Source organism: Salmo trutta, chromosome 4, assembly GCF_901001165.1.
Source record: "Salmo trutta chromosome 4, fSalTru1.1, whole genome shotgun sequence".
Classification (NCBI taxonomy): Eukaryota; Metazoa; Chordata; class Actinopteri; order Salmoniformes; family Salmonidae; genus Salmo; species Salmo trutta.
In genome coordinates this window covers 32,574,012-32,580,011 of record NC_042960.1, presented here as the reverse complement: position 1 = coordinate 32,580,011, position 6,000 = coordinate 32,574,012, and positions in this window count along the sequence as shown.

Genomic DNA, 6,000 nt, shown 5'->3' with positions numbered 1-6,000 from the left:
CTTCCACAAGCATCCCACAATAAGTTGGGTGAATTTTGGCCCATTTCTCCTGACAGAGCTGGTGTAACCGAGTCAGGTTTTTAGGCCTCCTTTCTCGCACATGCTTTTTCAGTTCTGCCCACAACTTTTCTATGGGATTGAGGTCAGGGCTTTGTGATGACCACTCCAATACCTTGACTTTGTTGTCCTTAAGTCATTTTGCCACAACTTTGGAACTATGTTTGTGGTCATTGTCCATTTTGAAGACCCATTTGCGACCAAGCTTTCACTTCCTGACTGATGTCTTGAGATGTTGCTTCAATATATCCACATAATTTTCCTGCCTCATGACGCTATCTATTTTGGGAAGTGCACCAGTCCCTCCTGCAGCAAAGCACCCCCACAACATGATGCTTTGCGGTTGGGATGATGTTCTTCGGCTTGCAATTCTCCCCCTTTTTCCTCCAAACATAACGATGGTCATTATGGCCAAACAGTTCTATTTTTGTTTCACCAGACCAGAGGACATTTCTTCAAAAAGTACGATCTTTGTCCCCATGTGCAAACTGTAATCTGGCTTTTTTATGGCGGTTTTGGAGCAGTGGCTTCTTCCTTGCTGAGCAGCCTTTCAGGTTATGTCGATATAGGACTCGTGGATATAGATACTTTTGTACCTGTTTCCTCCAGCATCTTCACAAGGTCCTTTGCTGTTGTTCTGGGATTGATTTGCACTTTTCGCATCTAAGTACGTTCATCTCTAGGAGACAGAACGCGTCTCCTTCCTGAGCGTTATGACAGCTGCGTGGTCCCATGGTGTTTATACTTTCGTACTATTGTTTGTACAGATGAACGTGGTACCTTCAGGCATTTTTAAATTGCTCCTAAGGATGAACCAGACCTGTGGAGGTCTACAATTTTTTTTCTGAGGTCTTGGCTGATTTCTTTTGATTTTCCCATGATGTCAAGCAAAGAGGCACTGAGTTTGAAGGTAGGCCTTGAAATACATCCACAGGTACATCTCCAATTGACTCAAATGATGTCAATTAGCCTATCAGAAGCTTCTTAAGCCATGACATCATTTTCTGGAATTTTACAAGCTGTTTAAAGGCACAGTCAGCTTAGTGTATGTAAACTTCTGACCCACTGGAATTGTGATACAGTGAATTCTAAGTGAAATAATCTGTCTGTAAACAATTGTTGGAAACTTGAACAAAGTAGATGTCCTAACCGACTTGCCAAAACTATAGTTTGTTAACAATAAATTTGTGGAGTGAAAAACAAGTTTTAATGACTCCAACCTAAGTGTATGTAAACTTCCGACTTCAACTGTATCTTCTAAGCACATCTGTAGATGTAATCTCAGCTGCAGAGTGAAAGTTCCGTTGTAAAGCTAGTATACACCCTTCTCCTTGCTTCAATAGAAACACTGCAGTGAGAGGGAAAGATGGCGAGAGTGAGGCTAAAGTTTGTTTGTGCTAATGTTGCCTCCTCTCCTCACTCTCTGTTCTCAGTGTATCCTCCTGCTTTCTCCTGCCTCTCCCATTCCCCCTTCTTTTTCCTGCCTTCCCCATTCCCCTTGCTTTCTTGTGCCTCCCTCTGTCCCGCTGCTTTATCTTGCCCGTCTCCCCCTGCTTTCTCCTGTCTCCCCCTGCTTTCTCCTGTCTCCCCCTGCTTTCTCCTGTCTCCCCCTGCTTTCTCCTGCCTCCCCCTGCTTTCTCCTGCCTCCCCCTGCTTTCTCCTGTCTCCCCCTGCTTTCTCCTGTCTCCCCCTGCTTTCTCCTGCCTCCCCTTGCTTTCCCCTGCCTCCCCCTGCTTTCTCCTGTCTCCCCCTGCTTTCTCCTGCCTCTCCCTGCTTTCTCCTGTCTCCCCCTGCTTTCTCCTGTCTCCCCCTGCTTTCTCCTGCCTCCCCCTGCTTTCTCCTGCCTCCCCCTGCTTTCTCCTGCCACCCCCTGCTCTCTCCTGCCTCCCCCTGCTTTCTCCTGCCACCCCTTGCTTTCTCCTGTTTTCTCCCATCTGTCTTCTGACAGCTTCACTGAGCTGTACTCCCCTAGTTCCTCACACTCTCTGTGGATATGCTCACTATCTGTTTTTATTTCACAGGAGAACTCAACTGCCTGGGGTATAGACCCAGTCCCCAATCCCCCACCCTAAACAGCAGATGCTTAGGAAGTGGAGGATTGGAGGGGTAGTGTTACAGTTATTCAGTGTTATTCTGTAGCACTGTGCTGTGCGTCATTCACAGAAAAGGAGCCAACCAGACACTGAAAAATCAAACATAACTTAATCTTAATGGCCTGGAACACAACAGCAGCAACATATGCTCTGCAGAGGGTGTGTGTGTGTGTGTGTGTGTGTGTGTGTGTGTGTGTGTGTGTGTGTGTGTGTGTGTGTGTGTGTGTGTGTGTGTGTGTGTGTGTGTGTGTGTGTGTGTGTGTGTGTGTGTGTGTGTGTGTGTGTGTGTGTGTTCGCACTAGGCTTGGGCTGTATACCGGGGTATTTGGAAATAGCCACAGGATGGTTTTTCAATACTGTCAGTACCATGGAAACTATTTCTGTAGATGTTAATATTTGTAGCTACTTTTCAAGTAAATACCTGCAGTCAACTCGTGTAATATGTTAGGAGATAAAGCAGATTGCGTTCTTCATTTCACCTGTCACATTATTTTACATTATGAAGCTTACCGTAGTTCCCCAGAATAGTTAAACTAGTCACGTGTTTGTTTGTAAATGGCACAACAGGAGAACGCAGGAGCAGATGAGTCCAGCTGTGAGTCCAAAGTCAAGTGTTTTTTTTTTGCTTCAATAGATGGATCAGAGACATGCAACTATAGTTGTCCTTCACAGGAAATACACTAGTGCAACACATTTGACAGAAAATAGGTTCATTTTCATCAGATGACAACAGAAGTGCAACACTATTTGGCTGGCAGCCACACAAGTAAATGAGCTTACAATGAAAAGGCAAAGTCTTTGAAAAGGCAAGGTCTTTTTTGGAAAAACTATGCATGGCCATCCTATATCCAATGTTTATCATAAAAATAATGTAGCCAGCTACATTTCCTGATGTTTTGCTTAAAGTGAATCTTGTATTTTACCAGAGAAAAGTAGGAGAAAAGTAGCACCGTTCAGAGCACTGTCTGCTGATAGAATGGCCTTTCGTGAATTCTCATCAGAGTGAACAAGTGCAACCAAAGCCAGTGGTGTGTATTCAGGGATGCCAAGGGAAGCCAGGCTTCTTCAAATATTTTACCAATAAAACAATGTGTTTTCATAATTTTGTCAATTCACAAGTGGCTAAATCTCACCGGTGAAATCATCAGAGCGAGGGAAACAGCGCCCCTCTGTCTCAGTATGTGTAACAAACCGATACGAATGTATCTGATGCTATCTGGAACAAAAGAGTATGAAATGTGGTCGCTGTGGCATTTGATTGATTGATGCCAGCAAGCATTTGGCCTCCCTTGATAAAAAAATATATCAAATAATTAGCCAATCAGCGTTGAGTTGAACTCAACTGTGGGTTGTCCTGGAGCAGCAAAACGGCCCCGAATGGAGGACAGTTTGGATTTGGCTTCACACCAATCAAATCACATCCTAAGCAAAACGTCATCATTGTCAGACAAACGTGTCTGTTTCTGGTCTGCTTGTGTTGATGTCCTACAGTAGCTAGCTTGCTAAATCATCCCTTTCGTAAGTCATGGATGGAGATGTGGATTTGTGTTTGTGGTTTTGACTTAATTCTCTGTACAGGACAATGATTATGACGGCGATTCTGAGCTAACCATAAATTAATATATTGTGCCACTGGCCTGAGATAATTGAACTGCAATACGTAGCCTAGTAGGCTCATGTTAACTAGCTGGCTAACTTAGGTGGTTAATTCTTGCCCATGCAAGGAAGTTAGGCTAGCAATCATTTTAGCTAGGTAGCCTATGAAAACAAAAACTAAAAGTGTACTTTATGACAGAGCTGTAGATCGCTTTGCCAACATGAAAGAGAGGAGGATGGCATTGGCGTTCAACTAGTTTACAAGTAGGGTGAGTTCTTTTTATTTATTTTTTATTGCGTACAAGCACTCATGCACGCACACAGACACACACAGACAGAAATAAGTACCATGGACAGACACATGATATTTAGTAACATTGATTGGACTAAATTGGTTTTGGTATCTTTAAATTTGAGTTTTATATATATATATATATATATATATATATATATATATATATATATATATATATATGTGTGTGTGTGTGTGTGCTGGAATAGTGAAGGCAGTGCTCCTGTTGTCTTTGTGCTGACTTGCGGTAACTCTGTGGTTCTAAATCAGTTTAGTAAACTGTCGAAAACATTAACTTGCTTGACCATGCTGCAGGTCATGTAACTTTGTTACGTGCAATATTTGCTTTTTGGACTTCACCGGACAGATGTTGCTCTTCCGGTTTTGTGATCAAACAAGCGTGTTATTTTATATCACAGTGGCTAATAAACTAATGACTTATAGAGCAAACAATGCAAATATCACAACACAGGTTGTAATATGGCTTTTTGATTGACTTGGCTTCCTCTGGGATTTTACCCACACACCGCTACTGACTGAAGCACAAAATTAGTCTGATGCCAAGCAGAATTTGCAATAAGATATTTTTTTATTTCTGCGTTTACAAAATGCAGCAATATATTTCTTATGTGTTTTTATATTTTTTCCTGGGTGAAAAATGCAGAATATTCCATTAACAAAACCCCTAAGTTTAACTTAGTTATCTAAGCAAGTGGCTGAATTACAGTTTTTCTCAATCGCTTTGGCTCAATTCTCGAATGAGAATATTTCTTTTCAAAACAATAAGTTCAAATCTCTGAGCAATTAGTTTCTTGTTCACACCAGATTTGAATTTCTTATTCATTTAAGCAAATTGCACGTGTTTTGGCATGTGTGCACAAGAGTAGGAACAATTTGTCTACAATTTGCACAATAACTACATGCACCTGGCTTGCTGATCAAAACTGATGAGTTGATTCTCAGTGAAATTGTCATACTCTTCACAACATCTAAACATTCTTTCATCGTGTGAGCCATCACATCCAAAATGATCCATTCAATTATCAAAATCTGCCAGACCTACATGTATATTCCATAAATATCTATGACATGGAATGTTTGTGATGTCTGCTAAATTGGCAAATTACCTGCCAGGTGGCATAGTAATGAAACAGGAATCACAATCTTACCAATCAACCAATCAAGTTTGGAAGCATATATATGGAGCTTGCCCACAGCACAATCACTACCATTTTTGAACATGGAGGAACATCACAAACCTGAACAGCAGCTACATGCTCGTGGAAGGGAAATAAGAAAATGTGTAAGAATGCGTGGTGTTAGGGGAAGACCTAATAGAGGTAGAGGTAGAAGGCTAAAAAATAAGTCCCTGATGAAATCAGAGCCACAATTGTGGACCGTGTCATAAACCAGGATCTTACAATGGAAGAGGCTGGTCTGAGAGTACAGCCTAATGTAAACAGGTTCACAGTGTCATCAATTGTGCAAACATTCCGTAGGGGAAACAGGTAGATATGTACTCGTTCTTTACATCAGATGTGATGTTGACACAAATCTCTGGCCAGACCAACAAGAGTGACAGGATGTCCACCAAGAAGATGAGAACTTGTAGTGTTACGTACTGTGAGGAGGTACAATTTGTTTTTTACAGAACTACCGCAGGTTTTTTTCATTGTTGCGGGTTTTTCATTTTTTCATTTTGTGGCAAATTTTCTGTTCTCTATATGACTTTACACGTAAGAAATATGTAAAAATGGACATGCAAATGTGAATTATCTTTTTACATGTAACACATTGCCACAAAAATACATTTACTGTACTACAGTATTGTACAGTATTGACTTTTCCAAGTAAACGTTTACCTACTGTGATACACAATAGCATTCAGCTGGACAAAACGGACATTCTTGTATAGTACAGTAAGCAGTCAGTGTCAACAAAAAAGTAGAACAAAACTTAAAT